Raw genomic sequence first — 23,455 nt, 5'->3', positions numbered from 1 at the left:
AACTAATTACTCTGATGTCCGGTTTTCCATTGGCTTCATGGATCTGGAAGAGACATGCGCCTAACCCCTGAAAACTTGCGTCAGATGACACACAAAATTACTTTTCCATATCTGGATGATAAAGAATGTTGCTATTTAACAAAGCTTCTTTGATATCGAGGAATGCCTTTTGACAGTCGTCAGTCCAATTCCACTGAGTATTTTTCTTTAACAATTTCAATAAATCAGGGTTGTTCATTACTTGCTTTGGTAAAAATCTTCTGAAGAATGAAGCGAGTCCAAGATAACCTTGAAGTTGTCGTTTTGAAGATGGGATAGGAAAAATTTTAATTGCACTTAGCTTAGCCGGATCAGGACGGATTCCGTCACATGAAATGAAGTGTCCGAAGAATTTGATTCGGCTCGGCCAAAGTGTGACTTTGTAAGTTGGCAGTGACTCCGTATTCCAGGAATCGCTGAAACACTTTCTGTATTAGTTCAACGTGGCCTCCACAGGTTTTAGTGGCAATTAAAAGATCATCAACGTAGAGAGTGACTTCATCAATAAGATCTGGACCAAGAACATGATCTAACGCAGAGATGAATACTCCAAAACTAACATTCAATCCAAAAGGCATGACCTGAAATTGATAGGATCTGCCGGCGAAGATAAATGCCGTATACTTTCGTGGGTTAGGATTTAGTCTCACTTGCCAAAATGACATTTTCAAATCTATGCTACTCAAATATTTAATTCCATAAAATCTCTGCAGGTGTTCTTCAATCGCTTTAGGTCTCGTTCGTACTGGCACAACAATTTTATTTATGTTTCGTGCGTCAAGTACGAGTCGTACGGTGTTATCCTGCTTCAAAATCGTCAACAAGGGGCTACTATATGGCGAATTAGAATTCTCTATGACTTTCCAGTTCAGCATTTTCTTAATTTCATTACGAACTGCTTCCCTTCTTGCATACGGTATGGGGTAAGTCGTGCGACAGAAAGTTTGGTGCGGCACCACTTCCATAGCATATTCATAGTCTTTTATAATACCAGGTCGTTTTGAAAACACGTTGATATAGTGTGACAACAAATTGAATAATTCCTGTCGCTGAGGTTCGGTTAACTCGATTGATTCTGCAGTCTTATTGGTTACTTCCTGCTGAGAGGGTAAGTCACTGACTGTTATTGTATCATTAAATGTATCACAGTTACCATAGAACAAATTGAAATGATTACGACAATGAGGTTTTCTGCTTATCCTTTGTAATCTAATGCTCTTACAAGTGCCAAAGTTTTTTACTCTTTCTTTCACTAACTCCACTGCAACTTCTGTCTGCTGTACTAACAGTGTGCAAATGCCTACATAAAGATCTATTCGGGCTTTATATCGTCGTAGAAAATCCATTCCCAAGAGACATGGCACTGCCAAATTCTTGACAACGAGGAAAATAGATTTTATGGGTATTGATTGAATCTCCAGTGGTGCCCAAGCTTGTATACTGACCTTTTGTGTCTGGGAGCCGATGGCTCCTGTTATTGAACATCCTTGGACGGGTAATGTTGGAATTTTAATTAATGTACTAATTTGCTTATAGAAACATAAGGACATAGCATTAATATTTGCACCTGTATCTAGGATTACAGTCGTCAAAATTCCGGATATAGGAAGTTTTGTCATAGCTTGCAGTTGGTCATCTATCGGTTCATCACCGTCAGTCGTCTCTTTCTCTTGTAATAATTCTTGTCTCATATCAATCCCGTCATCGTATCTCAGTACAAGTACGTCATGGTTAGTCTCTCCGTCGAAGGGGTCGCCCCCATTCTGTCTCACAGCATCACTTAGGGCTTTCAGATGCTGAACTTCGTTTTCCTGTTTGTGTGGTTTTGATTGGCTTTCATCATTAGAAAATTCGACCAATCTGACATTATGAGAACACCGAGGAACAAAATTACTGTTATGCACAAACCTTGTGTCAAAATGTTGCTGCGTTTGTTCTGGTGTTACTGTCTTCCGCATTTGCGAAAAATACAGGGGGATTGTAATGCCTTCGCGGGGTCTGATGATTTTTATTACTATTATGATTTCCGGAATTGTTACTGTGAAATCCACCTTCACACTGTGGTTTGCCGTTAAACTGTGTGTTTCTGTACATTCCTTGCGCTCGATTTTTACTAGGCGCGGAGTTGTGTTGGTATGAGTGAGCGTTATCAGCTGTTTGTTGCTGCCTGTAATCTGAGTGTTGGCTGCGCGAGTACGGTGTATTCCATTGCGATCCGCTCTGCTGTTGCCAACCTTTTTGACTGAAACCATTTCGAAACTTCTGCTTCTACGGTTGATTGCCATAGTGGTTAGCAGTCGTGTTATACACGGGATTGAATCGGTTGTGTTGATTATGTCTATTCCTTTTATGCTGATACCCATTGCCTTTATTTCCGTTTTGCCAATCGTTACTATTTTTGTAACCGTTCCCTGGCTTTTCAGAGCCGTTACTCTCGTACTGATGTGGCCAAGAATAGTGCGGAGTATTCAGCGGTTTGTTAGCTCTCATGTCCTCATAGATCAGGTCTAGGGAATCTAATATCGACAGAAAGGTATCTGGATCATCATCTGGTATGGCTATCAGCTTTTCACCAATCGAAATGGGTAATTTAGACTTGAGAATCATAAATACATCTTTACTATTAATAGGGGTATCCCAATACCTGATTTTGCCAAGATATTTTTCGAAGTACTTTCTTAGGCTACTATTCCTGGGGTCAAATTGTTCTGCATTATAGACTTCTTTACGAAGGCGCTTCTGAACACCTTCGCTCCAAAATTTGCTGAGGAAAAAGTGCTCAAAATCCTCATATGTTCGACACTTATCAACCATTTCGGTTCCCCATATTGCCGATTCGCCACCTATATATCCGGTAACAAATTGGATACGCTATCAGTCCACGAATTTGGAAAAATGCCAGAGAATCCACGAAGAAAAACAATTGGATGGATATTTCGTTTTTCCAGGTTAAAGGTTTGAAAAACTCGATGCTTTATCATGCTTTCTTCCTTCATCATTTTTACTACTGAGTCAGATTCTTGGTTTCGGTGACTAACTGGAATATGTGGTGGTGAAGTGTGTTCATTATATACAGCAGGTATTCGGAATTGCCGAAATAATTCATCTTCTTCCTCTGAGGCTAAAGAGTTAGGATAATTCGGTCTCAGTATTCGGGAACTACTACTCACTTGTGCCTTCAGGTTATTTACTGTTCCGTTACCTCTTGCTTCCAATTTGGTAATTCTTGCTGAAGGGTACGCCTAAAGCTACAGAGTTCAGACATTACGGTATCTCCGGAGCTTCCAGGAGCTGACAAGATACCAAGGGTGGTTGCTTTCAGAATCTATACTAGGTCTTTGTTAACTTTATCTTCGACAAATTCGTCCTTTTCAGCGATCCAGTTCTCATACTTTTCTCTAAATTCTTTCTCATGACTATCTAGCCTCTCCTTTACTTTCGTTTCAGTTTCCAGAGTCAAATTTGACATTCCCTCGGTTAGTTTTTTTACCTGCGTCGTTACTCTGTCTAATCTGTGATTAACCGTGGTTACGGTGGAGTCAAGATTCTTGGTTGCGTTTTGGATGTCAGCTGTCTCGCTTTGCATGGTAGCTAAAGTGTCATTCAGTTCGAAAATTATTCCACTTCGCATTTGAGAAACAGCATCCTTAGCTTGCTTTGCTACTTCTTTCGCTACGTTTTCTCTAACAGTTTTTATTTCTTCGCTTACTGTAGAAAGTTTATCTTCAATTACTGTAGAAAGTTTATCTTCAAGCGAGGCTAAAATTTGGCGATTTTCCCCTTTCAATTGGCGATTTCAGTCTTGCGTCATTTGACATATTTGACTCAGTAGCTGTTTGAATACAGCGTCTGTCACTACCCCTGAATTGCTTTCACCTGCCTCCCTTGTAACCGGTATATGGCTACGACTACTAGTGGCAGAAACTATGCTGGAATTGTCTAGTTCAGTACCGGTAACATTATGGTGTGAGGCATCAAAGTCCATAAGATTTCCCACTTCACTTTCTACAATTGTTTCGATTGGTGCCTCAGCCCTACTAATTATCGTGCGGGACCGTAAGCGACGCGACACTTCACTCTTTTCATTGTGTTCATTTGAATCTAATGATGACATTTTATCGTCTGCCATAGCTCACTTATTTACAACCAGTAAGTCAATGAAGTTCGTTTGAGCTACGGCCGTCAGCTGCCGACAGAGATGTAATTTATCGGTTGCGAGTCGGTTGTCACTGCTACGTCACAAGATCGGAATGTCGGGAGTTGCACATCACGAGAACAAGAGACTATTCTGGACCGTAAAGAAAGTATGGCTGCACATTGTTCAAAATAAATGAAAACTAAGGCTGATCAGCTCCGTGAACAGGCAGCGGACATTTAAAAACAAATGATATGCAATACACAACGATGGAATTTAAACAATACTTGAAGAAATTACCAATCTACTAAATGCAATCTACTGAATTCAAAGCAAATTTTACTGCAACTAATAAAGATCGTCACAAATTGATTAATGTCGGCTGAAATTAAGGAAGCTTGGCTACGGCTAACGAAATTTTAACTTACGTTGCTGATGACTGCCTTGGGCGTTGCAACTAGATTTTCGCACAAATTCGGTTCCAAAAAAAAATCTCTCTTCCGTAATTTACTCTGAATATCTCGTTTCTTTCGCTCAATGGAAATTTTATTGGATGATGTTTGATGCCATGTAACAAATAAAAAGCACAAGATTAGCTACATTTCTTTATGAATATTTCCACAATGCATATCTTATATAAATTTTTATTCCTTTAAGTTTTTTTTTTTTTTTTTTTTTTTTTTTTTTTTTTTTTTTTTTTTTTTTTTATTCGCGTCCCTGTTCGGGCGCCAATTATAACGATATGTTTACGTAATGTGTATACATAAACATACAGTTATAAATGTCCCCGTTCGTAGTCGCTAATTATAACAATATGTTTACTTTTGTGCTGTAACATATAGCTATAATCAGCGGTAGAAATATATTTGCGAACGCCGACCGTGTGCGGCTTTTTCTTGTTGGATCGTCTGATCAGTCGGAAGTTGCATTGCAGAGGAGAGTAAATGCCTATTCAAAATATAATTATTTTTGGATAGCTCAACATGAATTTCCTAAGGGACCGTAGTTTATCATGCATTTACCAGTAGAATATGGCGCGGAGAAAATATTTCGCCGCATACAACTTCCGTCCGAACTCTCTATTTGGCAGAAACGTAAAGAAAATTAAATAACTTCATAGAGGGGTGAGACACAGATTCTATATTAAATAAATAATCCATATACCAGTTCCATTTAACTCTGAATTTATGGCAATTAATAGACGAACTTACACTGCAATGAAGGATTTAACATGGATGCCGTTTTGACTGGCACTTCTCTTCTCGTAATGAAAATAATTCCTTTGACGTTTTCACGTACACGTCGCACAATAAATTTACTGCTATGCAGTATTGCACTTTTAGTATTGCACTTTTACTTTACACTAAAATAATAGCCGGCCGCGGTGGCCGTGCACTTCTGGTGCTGCAGTCCGGAACCGCGGGACTGCTATGGCCGCAGGTTCGAATCCTGCCTCGGGCATGGGTGTGTGTGATGTCCTTAGGTTAGTTAGGTTTAAGTAGTTCTAAGTTTTAGGGGACTTATGACGTTAGATGTTGAGTCCCATAGTGCTCAGAGCCATTTTTGAACTAAAATAATATTATTTTTAACGATAATAATACGGCGGCAAGACATGCGCGTCCGACACGAGTTACAAGAGACAAGAGAAGAATGAGTAACTGTGGAACTGTTCATCGACAATATCTCGTCCATCAAAAGAATGTGTAAAAGTGTTCTTCTTCTGTCCGTTTTTCGCGCCGCGGTTTTCAAAGTCAATAACTCACTGCATCTCTGACGGCGCTTCGACAATAAACAAGTTACGTCACAGGTCGTTCACCTTTTACATTCGTGCAACATTATTTGCTAACTGTAGCTGTTGCCGAGCGACTGCTCGATTAGTGAATGATTTAAAATGATAAAGCAAACACATAATGTTACAGCATCGATGTGTGTGATGTCCTTAGGTTAGTTAGGTTTAAGTAGTTCTAAGTCTAGGCGACTGATAACCTCAGTTGTTAAGTTCCATAGTGCTTAAAGCCATTTGAACCATTTGTAGAGGAAATAACTGAAAAAGCTGCAGCCGGGATGCTGGATAAGGGTAACCCTCTTGCTGGAAAGGTAGTGTCATAGTGCAAAATTTATGTAGATACTGTAGAAAAAGCCCGAAAAGAGAAAAAAAGTCAATTTCTAGCTGAAATAAATTCCGGTTTAAAGGAAGCAGAGGAAAGGTTGTTGTTGTTGTTGTGGTCTTCAGTCCTGAGACAGGTTTGATGCAGCTCTCCATGGTACTATATCCTGTGTAAGATTCTTCATCTCCCAGTACCTACTGCAACCTACATCCTTCTGTATCTGTTTAGTGTATTCATCTCTTGGTCTCCCTCTACGATTTTTACCCTCCACGCTGCCCTCCAATATCAAATTAGTGATCCCTTGAGGCCTCAGAACATATCCTACCAACGGATCCCTTCTTCTAGTCAAATTGTGCCACAAACTTCTCCTCTCCCCAATCCTATTCAATATCTCCTCATTAGTTATGTGATCTACCCATCTAATCTTCAGCATTCTTCTGTAGCACCACGATTCGAAAGCTTCTATTCTCTTCCTGTCCAAACTAGTTATCGTCCATGTTTCACTTCCATACATGGCTACACTCCATACAAATACTTTCAGAAACGACTTCCTGACACTTAAATCTATACTCGATGTTAACAAATTTCTCTTCTTCAGAAACGCTTTCCTTGCCATTGCCAGTCTACATTTTATATCCTCTCTACTTCGACCACCATCAGTTATTTTGCTCCCCAAATAGCAAAACTCCTTTACTACTGTAAGGGTCCCATTTCCTAATCTAATGCCTTCAGCGTCACCCGACTTAATTCGACTACGTTCCATTATCCTCGTTTTGCTTTTGTTGATGTTCATCTTATATCCTCCTTTCAAGACACTGTCCATTCCGTTCAGCTGCTCTTCCAAGTCCTTTGCTGTCTCTGACAGCATTACAATGTCATCGGCGAATCTCAAAGTTTTTATTTCTTCTCCATGGATTTTAATTTTTTCTTTTGTTTCCTTCACTGTTTGCTCAATATACAGATTGAATAACATCGGGGAGAGGCTACAAACCTGTCTCACTCCCTTCCCAACCACTGCTTCCCTTTCATGCCCCTCGACTCTTATAACTGATCTGGTTTCTGTACAAATTGTAAACAACCTTTCGCTCTCTGTATTTTACCCCTGCCACCTTCAGAATTTGAAAGAGAGTATTCCAGTCAACATTGTCAAAAGCTTTCTCTAAGTCTACAAATGTTAGAAACGTAGGTTTGCCTTTCCTTAATCTAGCTTCTAAGATAAGTCGTAGAGTCAGTTATGAGGCAGTATTGCTAAAACTACTGATATTCCAAAACGACATTTGTCAGAAAACAAACCCATGGTTTTAGAGAAGTTAGATACTTTCACTGGTTACCCACAATACATGGTTATTCCTCAGAAGGAAAATAGAGAAGGTTGCAGAATGCAGAAACACTTACCCGCAACTGTAACTGTCGAGCAAGCGCAGTTGCCATGCGAACATAAATACGCCTGAAGTATTCAACCCAGCTCCATTCAGTAGCACAGATGGAAGCTTAAGGGGCTGGTTTGAAATATATTTAAATAAAACCAGATACTGGACGAACCCAGTATCTCAAGTAGACGTGCTGAAAGTAGAAAGCCGTCTTCCTGTCCACATTAGGGAAAAACTCATTACCATTCCAGAATACGACACCAAATACTTTCTGTCTGTACTGGAATCCATAGATTTGATATATGAAGAGTGATCAGTACAACCTAAGCCTATTAATACGCAGATAGTGCCACAGATATTTACGGCCCAACGAGTGAACAACGGAGTCGTGGTACAACACGGATGGAAACCTTACTCCACACTGACCTATGGTAATGGTAATCACAACGGCAATGGCAACAACCCTAAATTCAAGGGCGGATATAAAAGAAATGGGCTAAAATTTAACAAAAACAACTACACCAGGCAAGTAGAGTATGGCCAGCCTGTACAATATGTACAGACACAAGCTTTCGGCAATAATCAGCCGACCACTTGGCAAACACAAAATAATACCAGACAGTTGAATAATCCACAGACAGTCGAATTCGGCCACATATGCCGAATAACATACAAAGGCAAAGAGAATTTCAGTCGAGATGCTCACAGGATCCTAACAGGAGTAATCAAACAATAAAAGTCCATATAGTAGAAGTTACGCCTAACCCGACTGATGCCATTGCGACGCCGGAAAACTTGAGCCGGTCACAGTAGGCCCCCGTTCGGTGACCTGGGAGGAAAGTGGGGGCACAAGCTTGATCGACACATGCCTTATCAGATACGATCAGGGTAGTGGTATGAAAGATGATCTGTATCAAAGTAATGAGGGTACACAGAAAAACTTGGCAGAGAGCAAGGTACAAACTACTGTTAAAGCCAACATGTTTCACCCTAATTTACCCACTATGCTTGACACAGGTGCTTCGACTGTCTTTCAAGAACTGAAGAACTCACACTGCCAGTGCAAAATTACGACGTACGAACTGCGACTGGCCATAAATCGAAAGGAGTCAAAATATAAGCCTTAATTCCCGTCCAATTAGGACAGTTTTCTGTACGATGCAGTTAATAGTTGATTGTTTAATCGGTATGGATACATTTAGGACATACAAGTACAAATTTATGAAGGCAAAGGCCAATATCATTTCACTATAAATAACCAATTATTTGTAATAGACCTAATCAGGGGAAGTACTGATAGACGTAAAACTGAAGTTACTCAGGACTTTGAAATTCAATTGGTAAATCCCAAAGTCAGGTTTATCATCACATACAGAAACAAACAGTAGGTAGCAGAAGAGACAAACGTCGACAGGGTAAACACAAGGGTAAGTTAATCAAAGCACTTGCCTCAAGAACAGCAAGCGGAACTTAGGGAACTGATACTTGCTTATATGCATGTATTTAAAAAAAGACCAGGTATCGTTAAGGATTTTGTGTACAAAATGGAACTAAATCGTCACGAAACTTTTTGTTCTACTTCATACCCTATACCATGGACGAAGAGGGAAGCAGTAAGAAAAGAGATTAACAAGAAGCTTGCATGGGGCATAATACAACCATCATTTTCCCCTTATTGTAGATCTATTTTGGCCATGAGTAAGCCAGATGGCAAGGTGCGATTGGTCCTCGACGCATAACGTTAATAAGATTAATGTACCATTTCGAACACGTCTAGATAATTTAGAGGAACAGCTTATAAAATTCCATGATGCTAAATTTCTTACAATAATCCATCTGCTGTTCTCATATTGGCAAATAAATCTACAAGAAGAAAGTTGGAAGTATACTGCCTTCGTATGTGGGGGCAGGAGCTTCGAAATTCAAGTATTACCTTTTGGATTGAATGTAAGTCCAGGAGTATTTATCTCTGCTCTGGACAAAGTGGTAGGGCCCAAACTTTTGAGTGAGTGTACGTGGACAACCTTACCTTTTAATCGCCCCATCCACTTGGCTAGAACACCTAAGGCTAATTGAACAAGTATTGAGCCACTTTTCCGAACATGGGGCAACAGCAAATCTCAAGAAATATAATTTTGGACAAGCAAAACAAAATTTTTTGGACATATAATCTCTTCAGGAGGCATACTGCCAGATCCTAAAAAACTTGATGCTATTATGAACTGTCCTGTTCCCCAAAACAAGAGGCAATTAAAGGCATACTTTGGTCTAGTGTCATTTTTCAGGAAATTCACCCCTAGCCAACTTATAAACAATGATGCTTTACTCAATCTTCTCTGGAAAAACAGACCTTGATTATGGGACAAGCAATGTCAAACCGATTTCGAGAACATCAAGCAAGCTTTATTAAATGCTAGTATTTTATCTCAGTCAAACATGAAGAAGGATTTTTATTTATGAGGCGACACGTCTTCTCAAGGTCTGGGTGGATGCCTTTTTCAAATGGCAGAAGAAGAGGGAAAACTGACCCCTAAAGCAATTAGCTTCACCAGCCGCACCTTACCCAAAGCTGAACGTTCATATTCAGTTATGGAGCTGGAGGGTTTGGCTGTAATTTGGTCCTTTAAAAAGTTTGAATATTTCATTTGTGGAAAACACCCAAAAGTATTCTGTGACAATCAATCCCTATCGTTTTTGTTAACTTGTAAATTGCTACTCCAACGGATAGCCAGGTGGTGTATGTAGCTTCAACAAACCGATTTTGAAATAGTATACATGGAAGGAAATCAGAACATAAGAGCTGATGCTCTTTCTCGATTACCAGAAAGCTTAGAGGAATTTAACGATCTTTTAGAACAGGAAGGTGAAATAAGAGCTATGTTGATGGAAGACAAAACACTACGACCATACTATGTCCACATGTGTAAACTCATGGAACAATTACAGATGGGAGACATACACTGGAGTAAGGTGCAAAACGGTGATGAAAAGTTAAAACCATTTTTCACTATTCACAAAGGTGTTCTGTTACATGCCACATGTGTTTGCCAGAGGAATATGTGGATGATTTTATCTTTTACACACACACACAATACTTGGGGCCATTATAGCACTGCAAAGTGCACTGACAAAATAGGTAAATATTTTTGTTTCCGCAACCTTAGACGACGAGTGCAACGGGTGGTAAGAAAGTGTATTATATGCCAGAAAACAAAACATTTTAACATCTGCAAACAGATTGAACTACATCCCACTGTGGCTAAAAAAAACTCTTGAAAAGGCATCTTTGGATGTGGCTGGACCCTACCCCAGAGGTAAGGTTGGAGCAAAGTATATGACAGGTCTGTATGATATTTTCACCAAACACATGAAGTTGTATGCTGTACAAAACATTAGAGCCAGTTCAATTATAAGACGAATCAAAGAGGATTATTTTGCAAGAGTAGGAAAACCAGAAGTCATGTTGACAGATAATGCCTCATATTTTGTTGAATGTAAATGGAAGGAGCTTGTAGACTCCAACCAAATCAAACACATTTTAGTGTCCAAATTTCATCCCAAAGCATCCCCTGTAGAAAGGGTGTTTAAGGAATTCAACAGGTTTGTGAGGACTTATATACTCATAAACATACCAAGTGGATTGAATATGTCACTCCCTTCTTACAAGTTGGTAACAACCTTCCCCATACATCAACTGAATTTACGCCAAATGAGCTGATCTTCAACTGCAAACAAGTAGATGAATGGGAGAGACCTTTGTCCAGGATACCAATATAGGAATTACCACTGTATGATAAAACATGACAATCACTAATCAACCTTGAAACCTGTACTAAATATAGGAAAGGAATTTATGACAGGAAGCTGAAATGTACAATACAATTTTATATAGGACAAAAGGTGTTACTTAGAACACATCCCAAATCCATAAAAATTGGGAAACTGAACATTAAGTGGCAACTACTATACAACAGACCATACATAATTTCTAAAATCCCCTACCCAGGAGCATACAGACTGGTACTCATGAACACAGATAAAGACAAGGGCCTTTACCCACACAAAGAATTGAGAAGTTTATGTATTGAAGAAGTGCTGTCTACCCTCCAAGTTGTGTATATATATATATATATATATATATATATATATATATATATATATATATATATATATAAGGTAAGTAGAGATACACACATAACATTAAATACGTTTTGTGATAGCATTGCTGCACACTGAAGTGAATTTATACATGGCTGAATACATGAAAAAGGTATTAGTAGCCATCGAGCCACTACACTTATCTGTGAAGATTTAGTTTTAATTTAGTATTAAATTTTTTCTTCTAACGAACAATGCATCGTTACATTCTCAAATGAAGAAAGATAAATGCTCGTAGACTCTTAGGTACCATATAAACAAAGTAAATGACCGCACTGCAAGTAAATACAGTTGTAAGTTTTTGATGTGTATGAATATGATAGTGTGAAGGTATGTGAAGAAGAAAACGGTTGCAGTATGTCACATAACATGTTCCTGAACTAAGGTTGAGCACTACCAAATAATCAGGGGGTCGAAACGTAGCTACTGTGAGTGTCGACTACCCATGTAAGCGTCAAACACCTGAATAAATTGAAATTTTTGTGCACTTTCGTTACCTATGTAAACATTGTTTTACGCTCATTATACATAACATATCGTATTGATGATATAACTCTGTAAACCTCAGAACATGAAATGGTTATCCTTTATACAACGAACATAACAAGTAAATACTGTGGTGCACTTTTAAACACTGTTTAAGTATTTGATACGATTGGTATCGTCAGTCTTGAGTTGTGTTTATGAACAAAAAACTATTTTGTTCTTACCATCACAGTTAAGTCTATTAACGAAGAGTAACTAAGCACATAAATGCCTTTCCGTGGAATTTCCTTAACTATGTCATGTGTAGATCCTTCCTGGAGTATCTACTGTAGCGACTATTTTTTACTTCTTTGATTCTTTTGAACTGATAAATATGGTCCGATAAGAAGTCATTGTAAATTGAAATGGAATGTATGTCAATTTACGCTATAAATGAAAACAGAATCTATTGTTGTATGAATGTTATATGAATCATGTATAACAGAACGAGAGTAAAATGTGTACTCATATAGTTGGAATCGAAATATGTAACGAAAATGAAAACAAAATGACAAGCAATGACACTATATATAAAAAGTCGAGAGAATATGTTACAGACTATAATGTACATGAGCGATGATAATGGCATGTCAGCAAATAAATAGGATAAATGTATTTTGTAATTGTACTTTCATTTTATTGTGTTATGTGTACAGTATGTGGAAAGGACACTACAGGGACTTTATGTAATGCAACTGTATGGAAGACGCTCGATAACAAAGCTCAAAAACATACGAAACCTGGCTGCAAAGTGTTAAATGTACGTGTAAAGTGTATGTGGGTGTGCACGTGGTAAACTAAAACTGGCAGTAATTTGTGTAGCATGAATTTTTCTGTGCTCGATAACGTCGTAAAAGCAGCAAGGAACTTCCCTTGTCAACGGATGTCGAATGTACCACTGGTCTCCCCACTGAATAAATGAGAGCAACGAGGTGAAATAAATTCCTCAGGCCACTGATACGGAAACTAGTTGTCACTGCATCGAAGATTTCACAAAGGATCATGCTGCTGAACACGAGCTTCACGAATTTGTTCAGTGAAAGCTACTGTAAATGCACAACATGGACACTCTGCCCTCGTACTGAACATGTGGCTACGAAATGTGATGATAATGGACATTGGGCACACATGCCTGCTTCGCAAGCTAAACACTATGTAGATGCTGACTGACAACAAAGGGACCATGCAGTTACAGGAAGTACTTTTTGAGGAGAGATATCTTACGTATGTATGTGTTAAAAGAAGCTGACATGCCCATATAAATTGATAACCATCATGATAACTCCAATGACTGAAGATACTGATCAGCATTATCAACCCTCAAAAAGGGAAATAAGCTCAGACACTGTGCACCTCCATATGACTTCAGTGCACAGTGCGGGGAATGGGGGGAGGATTGAATTGTACTCAATAACAGCATTTTTTCATTCTTTTCTTTTCTTATATATACGATATATGTAAACTCAATGAGTTATAGACACCGCCAAAAGTAAATTAAACAGTTGTTTTGTGGCAAGGATAATGTTCTGATACATGGTTAAGTGTCTACACGAAACGAAGTAAGAAATACGCTCTTAAGTTTATTAATTCCTGTATCTTCACCCCTTTTATTTCGAGAAGTGGTAGCGTATGCCTGGATCCGTCATACCAGCATTGTTAAAAATCTGTATTTCAACCATTCATTAAGAGTGTTATAAAAAGTTATTGGAAAAGCAATATTTATTCGCATGGTTAAGAGGTCCACTCCTATCTGTTCATCACTTTACTCGCTGCCGAGATACTGCATCAAGAGGTTCACTGCAGACAAGAAGAATTTATGTGGTGTCCAGAGGAGCATTCCAGCATTGACATTGTCACAATCAAGACTAAACACAATAGAATTAATGTGAAGCAGTACAATATTTTAGTTAGGGCAGGAGCTATGATGTCACACACTGTTCAGTCATTTTAGTGAGTATCGCATCCTACCTACCTGTGTTTTTTATTTTTTGATGATAATATAAATTTTCCACATCCTTTATTGTGGTATTCTTAAAGTCTGTTATAAACTCAACTTCTTGGTGGAATCTGAAGGGATTTACTTTACTCTGATACTAAAGATGGTACTTATTTCAATACTTCTGCTCCTAAACGCTTCTTGCTGCCATAATTATAGGACCCTGTAAAGACACAACAATTTGTAATAACAGATGCAAACACATACAGCAAAATAAATTCCTATAATTACAAACCCTAAAAGACACCAATTGCTCAGTACTAAGGTATGCAGTTACCCATGCTCACTATTACCTATGTAAATGGTTTACTATAGGTTAACGGTACATATTGGCTAACCATGGAGCTGGTTGGCTTACATACAGGCATCTGTGAGCAGAGAGCCACTGTGCCCTTTTATTAAATATTTATTTTGGCAAATGTACAATGTTACAACTATATTTTGCTTACATTGATACTTGAACAACCATCCTACTGGATGTTCAAGACAAGCCTTCCAACAGGGTAACGAGCTCATAACTCTCAAGCAATTAATAACTTAATTGCACAGCCTTTAAATCAGCTATTAAGAAGGCCTACTAGACTTTAGACCTAAACAGTTGATTTAAACAACTAGCAAAAGGTACTTTAAAAAACTCAGCACGTCAGACATACAACTAGAAACTCTTAGCCACGTTAAATAAGATTTGTTAGTTTAAATAGCACCTCAAGCAGCATTCTGTAATTGTAAACAAACACGAATTTTTAAAATAAACACGCCACTCAGTAGAAACGTAGAGCAATAATATGCAACACACAGCAAAGCTTTACTTTCTAATACTGGAGCAAGTTTTGCCAGTTAATGGAATAAGTATTGACTCAAAGCTCTGATATTAAACAATATTAATTAAAAACAATATACTGGATAATAACAACATTTATAAATACAGTCATTTGCTGACTTGACATTCATTGCAGCCATAAACCCCAGCCATACATTCTACAGCAAATGTTCAGTAAACTGACATCGGCTCTGTCACATCTGACCAAAGTACAACTTCCAACAACCACATACATCATCACCCAATGTGTCACGCCACATGCCAAATTAATTAAATGCTTCACAAATATTAGAGGGTTTTTACAACAGAGAGAGCAGCACAATTAATCACATATAATAATACAAGTTAATTACACAAGAATTAACACTGCAACCCCATCAAGCTATGCAAATGGCTGCAACTGATAGTGTAAATAAAAAAGTCAGACAAATAATGAACATATTGGACAACAGCTCAACAAACAAAATGGGATATAGTTTAATGCTGGCAGTGCACATGCTGGAATTTAAGTTGTCACCAGTGCAATATGCAATACTGAGATTTAATCAGAGGTTCCAAATAATTACCTGCCGTTTGTCATGGATACCCAATGAAATTACCACCAAGTTCAGTACAGTTTAAGAAACTTGACTTGGCTTTAGTGTTCAGCAAATTCCTTCTGTTAATCAAACGTCGAGGACGAGAGTGAAACCCACCTACAATTTGCATGAAAGTCTCATCCTCTCTCTTTCTCTCTCTCTCTCTCCACCTATCCCTCTCTCTCTCTCTCTCTCTCTCTCTCTCTCTCCCTCTATCCCTCTCTCTCTCTCTCTCTCTCTCTCTCTCTCTCTCTCTCTCTCTCTCTCTCTCTCTCCGCCTAGTGTATCTTCTGGATGGCAGAAAAAAATCTGGAACTGCCACCCAGGCTCCTGTTGGTCTTGGGTGTGAACACCAGCACGTGGCCCCAAGTGCAGGCTTCCTCCTCCTGTCCAGTGTGCGTCCCGTTCACTCTCTACAGACAAGACCGATTTTCGTGCTTGCACGCAGCTTGAAAGTTCTCCCCAAATCGTGGCAGACATCCTCTCACCACAAGGAGGACCAGCGACCACTTACACTGGTGAAATCGACCCAGAGAGAAATCAATACAGACATATCCATCACTGATGTCGTAGTAGGAAGGGAGGGTAGTGGGGCATGTATGTGTGTGTGTGTGTGTGTGTATTTTTAAGTTTCATTTTTTTATTGATTTTGAGTGTGTGTGGCTGATAGTGAATTCGCCTGAATATTAGTCTCCTGTTGTTGTTCTTTTGGTTATTGAGTATATTTTCATTTTTATTTGTATCCTTCTGTATGAAATATTTTTCCTGTAGAGTAAGCTTTAACTCTCTTTTGTTGTTATGGCATCAGGTTGCCATGCCTGTTTTTATCCCAGGGAGATGGTGATTTTCTTTTAATAGGCGTTCTACATATACAAAGTGGGTACATTCTATCTTCAGTGCTGTTATATGTTCTCTGTACCTGATGTTAAGATTTCTTACCATCGTCTCAATATGTTAGATTGGAGTGCAAATTCGTAGCGTTTTTGTTTGGCATGTTGGTATTCCGCTTGCTATTGGTTTAATAAACGACTGTCATTTGTTATTTGTGGTTCATTGTTGCTATTTGAGTTTACATGCTGTCATTTTGTCATTTAAAGACAGTGAATGGAGCTGTGGACGCCAGAATGTAGAGTGCCATGTGGAGAAATCGGAACATTTCCGACATATTCTTCTGCTTAAATTCAATTGAGAGATGATACGTACAGAGGCTGCTAAAAACATTTGCGCCATGTATGGTAATAATAACACTGGACAGAGCTGGTAGGAAAATAGTTTTCTCGTTGTAAGGAGGATCACTTTTACATTAGTGACTCTCCATATTCAAGAAGATCTTCGGGGTTTGATGAAGATCATTTAAACGCATTAATTCACAATTATCCACGTCATTGTACTCAAGAACTGGCAAATTTGATGAACTGTCTTCATTCAACCATCAACCATCCTGCAACATTTTTGTGCAATGGAGAAGGTTAAAAAATCGAATGTATGAGTAACGCATACCCTAAGGTAAAACTTCAAGAATCAGCAGGTGGCCATATGTGCACCTCTGCTTGTTCATCATCAACTGTCTCATGAATAACACCATCACTATTCTGTATGGTTTCTGGTAATGGGAAGTGGTATCTTTATGCTAACATAAGGAAAACAAAGGAATGATTGAGCCCAAACAAAGCACCAGCTCCCAGTACAAAGATACAGAAGATAATTTTATGCAGTGGTGGAACAGCGGTACACTACATATTGTTTACCCCACTGCTGTCAGTTATTGACTCATTCTACACACCCCATATTCACCTGAACTTGCACTCGTAGATTTTCACCTTTTCCGATCTCTGTTGAGCAACCTTCAAGGAGCTTCATTTCTGGATGAAAATGTCCTTCCAAACATAGCTGGACGAGTTCTTTATTTCAAAATCATGTAATTTGTACAGTCGCAGAATCACAAGGCTACCACAGCTTTGACAGACTGTACCAGTTACCTTAGTATTCATACATTCTGTTCAGTTTAAACCAATTTGTCACAAAACTGTTTGTGACATACTTTATGCTGATTAATTATTTATTGGGATAAAAGGAGTATGTGGATCTGTATTCAATGAATGTCAAAATTTATTCAATCTTCATGTTATATACTATTAGATTATTTTTGTATCTGCAACCAATTGTAAATAAACCCTAATGAAATACACTTCATTATTCATATGTAGGGACTCCACTCAGGAAGTAATCCAAATGATGTTGGGGTACACCATTCATTGATGCACTTGTTTCATTACAGTTAAATTTACATGTACATAGCAAACATGGAAGCAACTAGGAAATAGAACAAAGATAAAAATAAAAGATAATAAATTTCAGCAATGAACAAGTATGTTGTTAATTTAACCTCCACAACACAGTGCACAGCCCCACTGCAGATGTACCGGCATCTGCACTAGTCAAGGGTCAAGGGCATAGTCGCTGAGGCAAAGTAGGCAAGGTGTTAGTCAGTGGGTGTGCCCAAAAGGGAATTGTAGGTGGTTGCCCTTTCAAGGGGATGGTGCAGCTGGTGGTGGAGGTGGGGAAGCAGGTGGTGAGAGCCCTACCAGTGTCGCCAAACAATAAGGTGTGTCTGAGTGTTGCTGTGTGTCCACAGATGTGAGAGTACTGTCTGCATCCTGGGCATCAATGGTAGCCTGTAGGTTATAGGCTGATTTAAGTCAGTGTAATAAGACAGTTGTAGATTTGTGGTGAAGGAGTACATAAAAAGTGTTAACACCTCTCCTTAGACACTTGTGGGGTTTAGAGTATGGTAACTGGAGACCTTTCAGTACTGTGTCATTATGCAGCACTAAAAACCTGCAGGTTGTGAGGCCCTTATGAACGAATATCTTGTGAATTCGGTGGTGCTGAGGAGGTGGCGTTGTAATGTGTTAAATGTGCTGTTTCGCGCAGCTGACTAGAGTTGGCAACTGACTGGTGTTTTGAAGTTCTATAGACTCGAGGAACTCCGCTAGTAGGTTCAAAGGCTCTCCATATAAAATCTCTGCCTGCAAGTCTTCCATAAAAGCTGAATAAACCCCTTGCAGTAGCCAAATTAGTGCTTCTGTCTACTCGCCCTGATGGCACATTAACAGCGCCTTTAAAGAGTGCGACCATCTTTCCACCAACCTCCCTGCCGCCATTGGATAAGCAGTATCCAGCAACAACTCGTACTCTGAGCTCACTTATTTGTTTCATAGTTTAATTCTTAATTTCTTTGCGTGTTTTTGGGTACTTGTATAGTTTAATTCATAAATTTCGGGCGTATTATAGTATTTGAGAGTTGTAGCATCGCGTTTTAGTACCTGAATAGTATAAATTCGCGTAGTTGTCAGTCATCGGTTTTTGTTTTGAACGGCCAGTGTCAGTTGGTCACAGCCAGTGAGCTCCCTACCGTCGTTGGATAAGCAGCAGCCAGCAGCAAGTCGTACTCTTAGCTCACTTATTTGCTTCATAGTTTAATTCTTAATTTCTTTGCGTGTTTTTGGGTACTTGCATAGCTTAATTCACAAATTTTGGGCGTATTATAGTATTTGAGAGTTGTAGCATCGCGTTTTAGTACCCGTGTAGTGTAAATTCGCGTAGCCATCAGTCATCTGTTTGTTTTGAACGCCTTGTGAGATAAAAGAGAGGAAAAATATTGTTAGGGATGGATAAGGACTGCGCCTGTTGTGTACAGATTCAGGGGGAATTGGCCACCGTCCGTAAACAGCTGGAGGCTGTGTTGGCCATGGTCGACAGGCTCCAGGCTGTTGCCCTGGGCCGCAGTGACATTGGGACACCCGAGGCTAGCTCTTTAGCGCCTCTGGAACCTGTAGCATCGCCTGGGATCCCTGTGTCACTGCGCCCTGCCGGTCGACACTTGCCTGACGGTGATTGGCGAACTGTGGCGGGGTCGCGAATCCCAGGGCGGAAGGCGACAGTTGGTTCTGGCCGCAAGGCTGTACCCTTACGCCCCCGTAACAGATCTGAGGTGCTGCCCACTGCTGAAAGTACTTCTGAGACAGCAAGGGCGACCTCGCCTGTTGCGGCAGTCCCCGGTCTTCCTGAGAGGTCCGGACAAGTGCAGAGAGGGGGGTTACTTGTCACTGGGAGCTCCAATGTTAGGCGGGTGATGGAGCCCCTTAGGAATATGGCAGCTAAGGATGGGAAGAAAGCCAATGTGCACTCCATGTGCATACCAGGGGGAGTCATCCGAAGTGTGGAAAGGTTCCTTCCGGATGCCCTGAAGGGTACAGGGTGCAGCCAACTGCATGTTGTGGCTCATGTCGGCACTAATGATGTGTGTCGGTATGGATCAGAAGAGATTCTCTCTGGTTTCCGGCGGCTACCTGAGTTGGTGAAGACTGCCAGTCCTGCTAGAGAGATGAAGGCATAGCTCACAATCTGCAGCATCGTCGACAGGACCAATTGCGGACCTTTGGTACAGAGCCAGGTGGAGGGTCTGAAGCAGAGGCTCAGACGGTTCTGCGATCGTGTGGGCTGCAGATTCCTCGACTTGCCCCATAGCGTGGTGGGATTTCGGGTTCCGCTAAATAGGTCAAGTGTCCACTACACACAAGAGGCGGCTACACGGGTAGCAGGGGCTGTGTGGCGTGGACTGGGCGTTTTTTTAGGTTAGCAGTCTTGGGAAAGATCAAAAAGGACTCCAGTCTCATAGGGTAAATGGCAAAGAAACGTCGTCAATCGACCAAGCAACAGTCGGTATTGTAATTGTAAATTGTCGTAGTTGTGTTGGAAAAGTACCAGAGCTTCAAGCTCTGATAGAAAGCACTGAAGCTAAAATCGTTATAGGAACAGAAAGCTGGCTAAAGCCTGAGATAAATTCTACCGAAATTTTTACAGAGGCGCAAACCATGTTCAGAAAGTGTGGATCAAATAAAGTAGGTGGTGGTACGTTTGTGTCTGTTGGTAGTAGTTTATCTTGTAGTGAAGTTGAAATAGATAGTTCCTGCGCATTACTGTGGGAAGAGGTTATACTCAACAGCTGTACCAAAATAATAATTGGCTCAGATGATATAATAGCTGAATGCTTCAAAGAAAACTTGAATATCATTACAAATAAGTACCCCAATCATACAATTATAATTGATGGAGACTTCAATCTACCCTCGATTTGTTGACGAAAATCCATGTTCAAAGCCGGTGGTAGTCAGAAAACATCTTCCGAAATTGTACTAAATGCTTTCTCTGAGAATTACTTTGAACAATTAGTTCATGAGCCCACACGAATTGTAAATGGTTGCGAAAACACACTTGGCCTCTTAGCCACAAATAATCTTGATCTAATAGAGAGTGTCATGATGGATATAGGGATTAGTGAACACAAGATCATTGTAGCGAGGCTCAAAACCATATCAACCAAAACCACTAAAAATAAACTCAAAATATATTTATTTAAAACAGCAGGTAAAAATTCGCTTGGTACCTTCCTAAGAGAGAGTCTGCATTCCCCCCAAGCTAATCATGTAAGTGTAGACCAGATATGGCTCAAATTCAAGGGTACAGTATCGACAGCAATAGACAGATTCATACTGCATAAGTTAACACAAAACAAGTTGTACACAAAACACGTCAGAACACTGTTGCAGAAGCAACGGAAAAAACATGCCAAATTCAGAAGAACGCAAAATCGCCAAGACTGGCTAAGTTTCACGGAAGCTCGAAATTTAGTGCGGACGTCAATGTGAGATGCTTTTAATAGTTTCCAGAATGAAATATTGCCTCAAAATTTGGTAGAAAACCCAAAGAGATTCTGGTCTTATGTAAAGTACACCAGTGGCAAAAAACAGTCGATACCGTCACAGCGATAGCGATGGAAATGTTACTGATGATGGCGCCACTAAAGAGGAGTTACTAAATACAGTTTCCCACAATTCCTTCAAGAAAGAAGACGAAGTAAATATTCCAGAATTCGAAACCAGAACATCTGTTAGCATGAGTGACATAAAAGTAGATAAGTGTCGCGAAACAATTCAAATCACTTAAGAAAGGCAAGTCTTCTGGTCCAGATGGTATACTAATCAGGTTCCTCTCAGAGTACGCAGACACGATAGCGCCTTTCTTAACAATTATATACAAACGCTCACTTGACGAAAGGTCTTTACCTAAAGACTGGAAAATAGCACAGGTCACATCGACATTCAAGAATGGAGATAGGAGTAACATACCCATATCAATGACCTCAATTTGCTGTAGGATTTTGGGGCATATACTGAACTCAAACATTATGAATCACTTTGAAGAAAATGACTTATTGATACAAAACCAGCACGGATTCCTTGATTGAATTCCTCACAAGTTCGTAGTGATAGACTGTAAATCATCGCGTAGAACAGAAGTGATATCTGGCGTTCCGCATGGTAGTGTCATAGGCCCTCTGCTGTTCCTGATTTATATAAGTGATGTAGGTGATAATCTGAGCAGATGGCGCTGTAATTTACCGTCTAGTAAAATCATCAGACGATCAGTTCCAATTACAAAATGATCTAGAGAAAATTTCTGTATAGTGCGAAAAGTGGCAATTAGCACTAAACAATGAAAAGTGCGAGGTCGTCCACATGGGTACTAAAAGAAATCCAATAAATTTTGGGTATACGATGAATCGCACAAATCTAAGGGCTATCAATTGGACTAAATACCTAGGAATTACAATTACGAGCAACTTAAATTGGAAAGACCACATAGATAATATTGTGGGGAAGGCGAAACAAAGACTGCACTTTGTTGGCAGAACACTTAGAAGATGCGACAAACCCACTAAAGAGAGAGCCTACATTACACTTGTCCATCCTCTGCTGGAATATTGCTGTGCGATATGGGATACCAGCTAGGATTGACGGAGGACATCGAAAAAGTGCAAAGAGGGGCAGCTCGTTTCGTGTTATCGCACAATAGGAGTGAGAGTGTCACTGATATGATGTACGAGTTGGGGGTGCCAGTCACTGAAACAAAGGCGGTTTTGTTTGCTGCGAGATCTATTTACGAAATTTCAGTCACCAACTTTCTCCTCTGAATGTGTAAATATTTTGTTGACACCCACCTACGTAAGGAGAAATGATCATCATAATAAAAGAAGAGAAATCAGAGCTCGAACAGAAAGATTTAGGTGTTCCTTTTTCCCACGCACCATTCGAGAGTGGAATAGTAGTGAAGTATTATGAAAATGGTTCGATGAACCCTCTGCTAGGCACTTAAGTGTAAATTGCAGAGTAACCATGTAGATGTAGATAGATTGCTTTGTGTGTGTTAGGTCATGGTGTGACAGCGTTTCACTCCAAACAATTTGCATACTTCATATAGCGGGGTCGACTCAAACTGGTGGCTGTGGTCTGTGATTGTTGCAGCCAGACTTCCAAAGCGTGTGATCCAGAGCTGTACAAAGGCCTTAGCTGTGGTTTCTGGCATAATATCTGGTATGGGCACTGCCTCTAATCGCTGCATAACGCGATCAATCGTGGATAGTGTGTATTTATATCCTCCATACTCCAGAAGTGGGCCCACTAAGTCCAGGTGAATGTGCTGCAGTCTTCCCGTTGGACGTCATATTCTCCAAGTGCCAAATTTGTGTGGCGCTCTGTTTCGCGTCGCTGGCGGCCTTCGAGAGCCTAGTGTCTGCAGTTTGCACTCAAATGTCACTTGAGGCCATACGAAACAGTATATAACTAGTTTGAGGGCAGGTGGAATTCTGTGACGTGACAAACGG

Source organism: Schistocerca piceifrons, chromosome 5 (assembly GCF_021461385.2).
Source record: "Schistocerca piceifrons isolate TAMUIC-IGC-003096 chromosome 5, iqSchPice1.1, whole genome shotgun sequence".
In the NCBI taxonomy this organism is placed as follows: Eukaryota; Metazoa; Arthropoda; class Insecta; order Orthoptera; family Acrididae; genus Schistocerca; species Schistocerca piceifrons.
This window is presented reverse-complemented; position numbering follows the sequence as displayed.